This window comes from Anas platyrhynchos, chromosome 5 (genome assembly GCF_047663525.1).
Source record: "Anas platyrhynchos isolate ZD024472 breed Pekin duck chromosome 5, IASCAAS_PekinDuck_T2T, whole genome shotgun sequence".
Lineage (NCBI taxonomy): Eukaryota > Metazoa > Chordata > Aves > Anseriformes > Anatidae > Anas > Anas platyrhynchos.
Genome location: NC_092591.1, coordinates 69,128,710 through 69,138,287, shown reverse-complemented (window position 1 = coordinate 69,138,287; position 9,578 = coordinate 69,128,710). Strand labels below are relative to the sequence as shown.

Genomic DNA, 9,578 nt, shown 5'->3' with positions numbered 1-9,578 from the left:
CACTGTGGAGCCCAAAACTGCACTCAGTACTCAGTACATGGAATACCAAGAGAGACTGCCTGGCATTTTCTCTTCTCTGCAGAAGCTCTGTTGCTAACACTGTCCAGAAATCACCACTGTCACAGACAGTAGTAGCATTCCCTCCTCCCACAGTTGGTTCTTCCCCCCCAAGACTTAGACACCATCCAGAAAAATAAGAAGAATAATACTAATACAGTAAATAAAATAAAATAAAATAAAATAAAATAAAATAAAATAAAATAAAATAAAATAAAATAAAATAAATAAAATAAAATAAAATAAAATAATTAATTAAAATAGTCAAAAGCCGTCAGGAAGGCAGTGGTGCAGACTGTGGAGAGCCTGGGTTCAAATCCTTCTTCTGTGAGGCTCTGAACCTATATCCCACCACAATCTCTCTGCTAATGTATGGCAGGGAAAGGAGGAAGAAAGAACATATCTCCTGCACTTTCCATTTATTGTTGACTGACAATTCTGTAGAGTTATAAAGCCTCAATCAGTGAGATACAGGGTTCTTCTCACATTGTCTCACTGTGCCCTAAGCGGAACAGCTCTCATTTAATAGATGCTTCACCACAAAATCATGAGTCATCTGCAGTTTTGAACTTTTCTGGGATCAAGTCCCTTCAGATGGTTGAGGAATCTGCTCCAGCACCTATGTAAACTGGTGCTCTACTAAGCTAGTGAGTGAACAAGAGAGAAATCCTCTGCTAGATGACTTGACAAATTGGGTCTGAAAATAGTGTTGAGGCAGAATAGTCCACGATTTTTGCCTTGGGTGCACAGAGGGATTGGGTGTTGTAGACTTCTTTTATTCTTCATTAAGATAAACATTTTCAAAAATGTGCTTGTTCAACCTTGCTCCCACTGTGTGCATGGGAGGGAGATAACTTGTAATACACAATAAATGTTTGTTCATTGTCTTTTGTAAAAACAAGGAGTTCTGTTTGAGGAATGGGAGTTGTGAAAACTCCCTGCTGAAGTAAGGAGCTGTATAATGCTTAGCTAGACACTATGAAAATTCCTTTGCTTAATGTAACAAAAAAGAGAACCCTCTCCCCTTCTCTCCTTCTGCATCTCAGTAGCCTCTTTTGTTCAAAAGACACTGCTGCAAAGTTCATGTAACCATCTCCTGATAAGTTGTTAAACTAGTGTATCAACATCCTGCCTTCCTGTCTCACGCTGGGCCAACATGACCAAATAAAGAAAGAAGTTGAACCACAACGCCGAGGAAGACTACGGCCTTCATCTTCACGACCACCAGAGGGACAGAGACGACCCCCTAGCAACAGTGCGCGCAGTCGCAGAACATACCCGGACGTGCTGCGTAATCCTGAAATCACCAAGATATAAAAGGGGACCCTGGGGGGGGTGAGGTGCGCGCCGTTGGCGGAGCCGAGACTCCCCGGCCGCCCAGCGCTGTTTTGCTTGCTGTTGCTTACTCAATAAATTCCTTTCTATTATTAATGCAATGCTCTCTGAAAATTAATTAAGGGGGCAACTTATAACAAATTTGGTGCCGTGACTCGGATGAAGGCAATCTGATTGAAAGACCTTCGGAGGGGGCGCCCCGCTGATTTCAGCGGCCTTCGCTAGGACTACTTTCATTCAAATCCTTCACCGACGAACCCTAAATTCGGCAGCAAGCAAATAAAGCCGGCAACCCCTAGTAATCTTTGTGCACGAAGACCGAACGAAGACTCAGGAGTGAGTAAGTATAGGCCGGTGATCCGTTCGGTTGGGGTTGGGTATCCTGGAGCGTAGCGTTGTGAGACGTCCAATTGCGGACGAAGCGAGTGCGGACCCCTCGGTAGTGCGGTTCCCACATCCCGCGAGGGACTGGGCCACGAAAAGGGGGAAGCGATTTGTGTGTGTGTGTGTGAAGGCGCTCCAGAAGATGGGACAGAAGAAGAGTAAGCCTTCTGGTCCCATGGGCAGGGTAACGTCTGATGTTAGGTTACCCTGGGATTAATGATTAAAAATTGGCAGGATTCCCCTTTTAGGCGGGGAAGCAATAAAGTAAAAATGATACATTATTGTGTTGAAGTTTGGGGTGGTAAACAGATTCGAGGAGACCACCTTTACTGGCCTGTATTTGGGTCCTTTGAAGATTGGGTTTGCCAGGCCCTAAATATTTATGTAAACTCAAAGGAACCTTTTAGTTTGGAAGAAAGTGAATATGGACATTTGTGGATCAGCTTGGAAACCTGAGCCGATTTATATCCTCTAAAAGAAAAAGGAGGGGATGGGAGGCAGAAGAAAAACCGAGAATTAGAGATCCCAGCCCCACTGTCTCCCTATATTTCACCACCACCACCTGCAGCCCCTCCGACTCCCGGGCTTCCTAATCCGCAACCCCAGGGAGACTCTGATAGCGACTCTGACTCTAGCGTTCAGGGACCAGTGACTAGGAATATGTGGCTGTCCCCATTAACTCTGGGGACGTCCGAGATTTTAAGAAAGAGACAGGAGGAGGGTAAGCGAGCTTTAATGGCAACTGGCACAATGTTTCCAGCTGCTGAGGAATAATTCTAACTGGAATAATAATTGTACATTGTATATTGTATATATAAAAGCCGGGGCATTTTTGTTAAAGTGTTCTTTTATACCTATGTTAATATGTAAATATGTAAATATAAGAACTGCCATTGAGGTGTATGTCTAAGGGAACAAAATTTGCCCAGGCATATTATCGGCTCATCAGGTTTAAATGTTCCCAGTGTAATTGTCTACAGGCAGTTAATTTACAGTGGTCTGATTTTACTTGTGTATCTATATATTGTGGATTTTGGAGGGATTGGGATTGACTAGTAAAGAGCTTCTAGGAAAACAGTGGAATATTAACCACTGCAGATTACAATAGGAAAAGTTCAAAGCAAAGAAATCCCGAGGAAAAGCCCCCTAGGATGTACACTAACACATTGGAGGGATATAGTGGGGTGAAAGGGTACAGAAAGTAAAAGAACTCTTATCAAATATTGTAATCAGTGGTGGCCACTTTATAAACTAGAGGATGGAGCGGAGTGGCCCCTAAATGGAAGTATTAATTATAACACCATATTACAGTCAATGTTGTTTTTGTGGAAAGAAGGAAAACAGGATGAAATGTTGTATATTGATGTTGTTTCAGCATCTTGGAGGGAAAAGGTACGGAATTAAGTTGGCCCCTGACTGAGCCTTTGATGTCGGCATTAGAAAAGTAAAGGCTAGAGAAAGATAAAGGAAGTGTTAAAAGGTTTGTTGAAAGTGTTAAAGGTATTCGAAGTTGAATGAGCAGGGAAAGGTGATGTAGGCATTATCTAAGTAACAGTCTAGAAGTTTTGGTATATTTTCATATTTGCTGTGGTGTTTGTTCAGTTTCCCAAGCATCAGGGAGGGGGGAACAGCCTGCTCCACCAGGGGCCTCTCCAGCGGCCGCAGGGGGGCTTCGGCTCCAGCGCCTGGAGTGCCTCCTCCCCCTCCTTCTGCACTGACTTTGGTGTCTGCGGGGGGGGTTTCTCGCTCTCCCAACTGCTGTTACTTGTAAAGTATCAGGGATTAAATTAACTAATGAAACCCTAAATGTGATGGGGGTAGAAGGGACTGGGATAACAGTGCCACTTTTGGGGGATACCAAGCTGAGACTAGGGGATAAAATGATCATTGGGCAATTACTGTATGTATCCAAGGCAGGGACTAACTTGTTGGGAAGGGATTTGATGATTAAATTGGGCATTCAACTAGTAAATTGTTAGACTGGAATAACAGTGTTATTAATGCAGTGCTCTCTGGCCCTGAGAGCAAACATACATGTATATTCACCTCTGACTGGAAAGACCCTGAAATGGGGGCGAAAGCAACAATATAGATGGACAATTTTACCTCAGGGGTTTACAGGGCCACCTATCTATTTGGGTAAATTCTAAAAAAGATTTTGGAACAATTACAACCTCCCAAGGAGGTATTAATGTTACAAATATGTGGATCATTTTAAGGAAAATTGATACTCCCTGATGGGAGAGAAATGCTGAATAAAGTGATAATGAGGCAAATATTAACTGTTTTACATCAGAAGAGTCATTGGGAGGTGCAAGCAATGTGTGATGTTGTTCTAAGAAAGCATGTCTGTGTAGGAATATATATTTTAGAGAAGCACACATGCAGAGGATGTACTATATGTCAAAAGGTAAATAAAAAGGCCTTCTGTAACCTATCTAGAGGGGGACGGGAGCCAGGGCTTTGACCTTTCCAAAGTATACAGGTAGACTTTACTGAGTTACTTGTTTGTCCTAATTGACCACGTGACTGAATGGGTGTAAAGCTTTACTGCAAGGATCAAAGCAGGCCTTAGAGATTGAGTGGGATTTTCACAGCCCCTGGCACCCCTCCCCTTCTGGAAAGGAAGAGTGAATGAATGGTGAAATTAAGAAACAACTAACAAAACTTGTGCTGGAAACTAAGGCTTCTTGGGTAAAATGCTTACCCCTTGCACTGTTAAACATATGGACACAGCCCAGAACTGATGTAGGAATTTCTCCTTTTGAAATGCTATATGGTATACCCTATGACTTGGAATTGCCACTTGATCACCCTCAATTCTAATTAAGACTTGGAAAGAGACTGTTTTAACACCACGATGGGGAAGGCCCCTATGTTATTTTGCTTACCACAGAAACGGCTATTCGAACTGCGCAGAAAGGATGGACGCATGCCAGCTGTGTGAAAGGACCAATCCGGGAAGGTAAATGGGAGGCAGCTCCAGGCCCTGACGACTTGAAGCTGACACTAAGACAGACTCGATAAGTATTGCATATTATCTGTGTATCGTGGGAAGGGGAGGAGGCCCTGTTTCAAAGGCTCCCTAGTAGGTTCCCCTGAAGAACACTGCTGCTGCCAAGAAGAACCGATACCTTGTAGTTCGCTGCAACCGAACTGACAAGCGAGGCAGAGAAGTGAAAACGGTGCGGGACTGAGGGGCCGACAATTTAGATGGGCTCCAACCACCTCCTACGATACATGGGAGTCAGTATCATCGTTTTGGTCAGCTATGGGTCTGCGCATCCCCATCAGCCTTTTAAATGGAGCTTGATCAGATGGAAGGATCAATTCGTCATCCAGCAAACAACGACAGCGGGTGCTCCCAGTTTCCGCATCACATTATGTGACCTGGTGTCAGTGCAGCCATGCTTTAACCAATGAGGATTTTATTTCTGCCCAAGTTCTAACCCAGGAAAGGGGTACTGTAATTACCCGAACATGTATTATTGTGCATACTGGGGGTGTGAAACCATTGCTATGGACTGGACACTCAGGGCTGGTCGGAATAAATTCTTACAAGTGGGATATGGGCCGCAAGGTTGTAACCAACAAGCAGGTCCCCGTTACAGGTGGTGAGGGCATGGTATAGGGTATACAGGAACCTTCCATGGAAATAAAGAAATTTGCAAGGTTCTATATATAAATATAACAAACTTGGATGATACTAGCTGGGTACTAGGAAAAATGTGAGGTGTCAGATTTTACAAACACAGAACAGATAGGGGAGGACTCATACTAATAAAAAGGAGGATGCCGATAGGCCCCAGGCAGTAGGACCAAATGAGGTATTGTCAGAAAATGTCCAGGGAATCCAGCCTGCGGAAAATACTACACTTCCAACCCTCGGCAGCCCTACGAGCTCAGGTAAAGCCGAGAATGATAACATAGCTGAGAATAACATATGGGGGGGTCATGAATGCCAGCTCCCAATTATTAAACAAAACAAACCCAAATGTAACAAAACACTGTTGATTATGCTTTAGTATAAGGCCTTCATATTATGATGCTATCGGGAATCCTGGGGAGCCCTCCCGCACAAACGAGAACAGCCCTCTACATTGCAGTTGGGGAAAAGACATAAGGGTAACACTAACACAAGTCACTGGAGGTGGTAGGTGTGTGTGCACGGTTCCTAGTGGGAAGTGTCACCTATGTAATACCATGGAGAATGGAAAACAATCAGCCGAGTGGTTAATCCCAGCCAACAATGCTAGGTGGGTTTGTTTGTGAGTGGGCATAACTCCTTGTCTATCACTAAAACTCTTTAATGTGTCTCGTGATTTCTGTATACAGGTGACAATTATACCAAGGATTCTATACCACCCTGAGGATTGTATGTATACCCAGCACACAGTGGCAAGGCATCATCTGGAAAGATGGGAACCGTTCACGGCTCTAACTTTGGCCACCCTTATAATCCTGGGAGGAGCTGGAGTGGGGACCAGGGTAGCCTCATTGGTTAAACAAAATCAAGAATTTACTTCCTTATGCATTGCTGTGGACGAGGACCTGACCCAAATTGAACAATCCATCTCAGCCCTGGAAAATCTATCAGGTTGCTTTCAGAGGTAGTGTTACAAAATCATAGGGGATTAGATTTGGTATTTTTTTTTACAACAGGACGGGCTGTGTGCAGCCCTGAAGGAGGAATGCTGTGTGTATGCTGATCACACTGGAGAGGTAAGAGATACAATGGCAAGACCCAGGGAAGGGCTGAAAAAAAAAAAAGGAAACGGGAGAATGAAGCCCGACAGAGCTGGTACGAATCTTGGTTTAATTATTCACCTTGGCCTACTACTTTATTATCAACAATAACAGGACCTTTGTTGTTCTTAATAATAGCACTAACTTTTGGACCATGTATTTTTAATAAATTGATTGCGATTGTAAAGGGACATTTAGAAGCGGCACATTTAATGCTCATACATGCCAGATACGAGCCAATAAGTACCAATAAAGGAATCGAGGAAACATTAGTTCTTAGTAGCCAGGCATTGCAGAGCTTCAATGAACAAAATGAGTAACTAAAAGAAAAAGGAGGGATTGTAATACACAATAAATGTTTGTTCATTGTCTTTTGTAAAAACAAGGAGTTCTGTTTGAGGAATGGGAGTTGTGAAAACTCCCTGCTGAAGTAAGGAGCTGTATAATGCTTAGCTAGACACTATGAAAATTCCTTTGCTTAATGTAACAAAAAAGAGAACCCTCTCCCCTTCTCTCCTTCTGCATCTCAGTAGCCTCTTTTGTTCAAAAGACACTGCTGCAAAGTTCATGTAACCATCTCCTGATAAGTTGTTAAACTAGTGTATCAACATCCTGCCTTCCTGTCTCACGCTGGGCCAACATGACCAAATAAAGAAAGAAGTTGAACCACAACGCCGAGGAAGACTACGGCCTTCATCTTCACGACCACCAGAGGGACAGAGACGACCCCCTAGCAACAGTGCACGCAGTCGCAGAACATACCCGGACGTGCTGCGTAATCCTGAAATCACCAAGATATAAAAAGGGACCCTGGGGGGGGTGAGGTGCGCGCCGTTGGCGGAGCCGAGACTCCCCGGCCGCCCAGCGCTGTTTTGCTTGCTGTTGCTTACTCAATAAATTCCTTTCTATTATTAATGCAATGCTCTCTGAAAATTAATTAAGGGGGCAACTTATAACAAGCTGAAGGTGGGGAGCGTTGCTTGGATCCTGCAAGTGGCTGAGGTCCAGTGGGGTTGGAGGCTTTCTTCCTCCTTTTGGAAATGCAAAGCAACCCTGCACCTCCCCTGCACTTGCAGGAGGATCGTGACAGCCCAAAGCACAGCGGCTTTGTAATTGCTGCATACACTTCGATCGGATTTACGTGGCAAGGGTTTGGTAGCAGGGGCCTGCAGGGATGGCGTCTGTGAGAACAATCCAGACAACAGCCAGCTCCAGATAGCTCCAAAAGGGCCCCGGCGCTTGCCAGAGCTGAGCCAATAAGCGATGTTGTTTGCACCTCTGGGAGAGCAGATGTAAGCAGGGGGAAATACTGCTGCACAACAGAAGCTGGAAGAGCAAGGAGTGAGAAGCAGCCCTGCAGCCCCCAAGGTGAGTGCAGCAGGAGGCAGGAGGTGCTCCAGGCTCACAGCAGCAGTTCCCCTGCGGGCTGTGCAGGGAGAGGCCCCTGGTGGAGCAGGCTGTCCCCCTGCACCCATGGGTCCCGCATGGAGCAGATCTCCACGCTGCAGCGCCCCTGTGGGTGGAGGAGCCCCCGGTGGAGCAGGTGGCTGTGGCCTGGAGGAGGCTGCGGCCCATGGAGAGCCCCCGCAGGAGCAGGCCCCGGGCCGCAGCTGCAGCCCCCCCGTGGAGAGGAGCCCACGCAGGAGCAGGGGGGCTGGGGGGAGCTGCTGCCCATCCGTGGGGGACCCGTGCTGGAGCAGTTTGCTCCTGGGGGATGGATGGATGGAGCCCGTGGGACGGAGCCGTGTGGGAGCAGTGCTTGAGGAGCTGCTGCCTGTGGGCAGCCCGTGTGGGATCAGCTGGGGAAGGGCGGCATCCCGTGGGAGGGACCCCACGGGGAGCAGGGGCAGGGAGGGACCCTGAGGGTCACTCTGCTGAGTCTGCTTTGCCCGTCACGATACTTGTTGAGCCATCGCCCTGTCCTTATCTCAGCCCTGGAGCCCTTTGCATCGTATTTTCTCCCCCTTTCCCTTTGAGGAGGGGGAGTGAGAGAGCGGCCGTGGTGGAACTCGGCTGCCCACCCACTTCGAACCACCGCAGTTGCAAAGTCCTGGGAAAGATTTCTTTCAAGAAATTAAACAAGGTGTTTAACAAAGAAATGCAGAGTTTCCTTTTGAAGGCTTCCTGGAGAATTGGGCTTCTTTCCTATTCCCAGCTCAGAGGAAGGGAATTGTTGATTTCACCTTCTTTTTTCTGACATGGAAATCAAAGGTGAACTGCTCCACAAGGACGGGCAACGTCTCAGAATCAAGCTCTTTTGCTCTGTAGTCCTTTCTCAAGGAAAAGATTGATCACACACCTTCCACAGATGTAGGGGAGCAGGGAATAATTTGGGAACTACTCTAATTCAAGTCAGTTTGGGCATAGTGGTACTTCCCTAGCTGTTTCTGAGACAGACGCCTTAGCAACAGAGAGTGTTGTGCCGTCACTGGGAGGCGCCTGCGGTGATGACTTCAGAAACAGAACTGAATTGTGTCACCACAGCACTTTGGCAACAGCTGCCTCCGTGCACGTTTAGCTGGGAGGCACAGAGAAGGGTGCTGGATGCGATGAAACCACGTGAGGATTTGTGGATCTCCCCTTGAGGTGCACAGAGAGGGACCATGCCCTTCTGTAAGTGTTCTGATGCTTGGCTGAGGAAAAAAATGTGGTTTTGTTGTGAATGCTTCATTGTAGTATTCTGTAGTTTGTGTCAAGTCCTTACAGAAGCCTCAAGGTTGGTACTTTGCTCAATGATGGAGCTGCACAGAGTGAGAACAGACCCAATGTACGGGTGAGGGCCTCTGCACGTTCTCTTCTTCCTACAGACGATCAACAAATAAGGGGAGACAGAAAAGAGTGTGCTGTGGTCCTCCCATAGACCGCAAGTACTAAAGCATAAACAAGAGGCTTAAGAGTCCCCCTGTCACGTTAAAATTCAGGACAGCAATGGACTTCCTCACACGGGCTGGCCTGTCGACTAGTGTCTCAGGCTGTGGCGTATGAAGATGCACTCCATCTGCTTTCAGGGTAGCAATGGCAGTGGGCAAGCTGCCTGACCTTAACATTTGTCATTT

The 9,578-nt window shown here is 46.4% G+C and overlaps 1 long non-coding RNA gene across 1 annotated transcript; it reads left to right on the top strand.

Moving 5' to 3' along the window:
- Positions 1–918: 918 nt before the first annotated feature.
- LOC113841049 (uncharacterized) lies at positions 919–6,837 on the top strand. The gene is made up of 2 exons (XR_011809965.1): positions 919–1,732; positions 4,673–6,837. It is a non-coding gene; the product is annotated as an uncharacterized lncRNA (long non-coding RNA).
- The last annotated feature ends 2,741 nt before the right edge of the window (positions 6,838–9,578 follow it).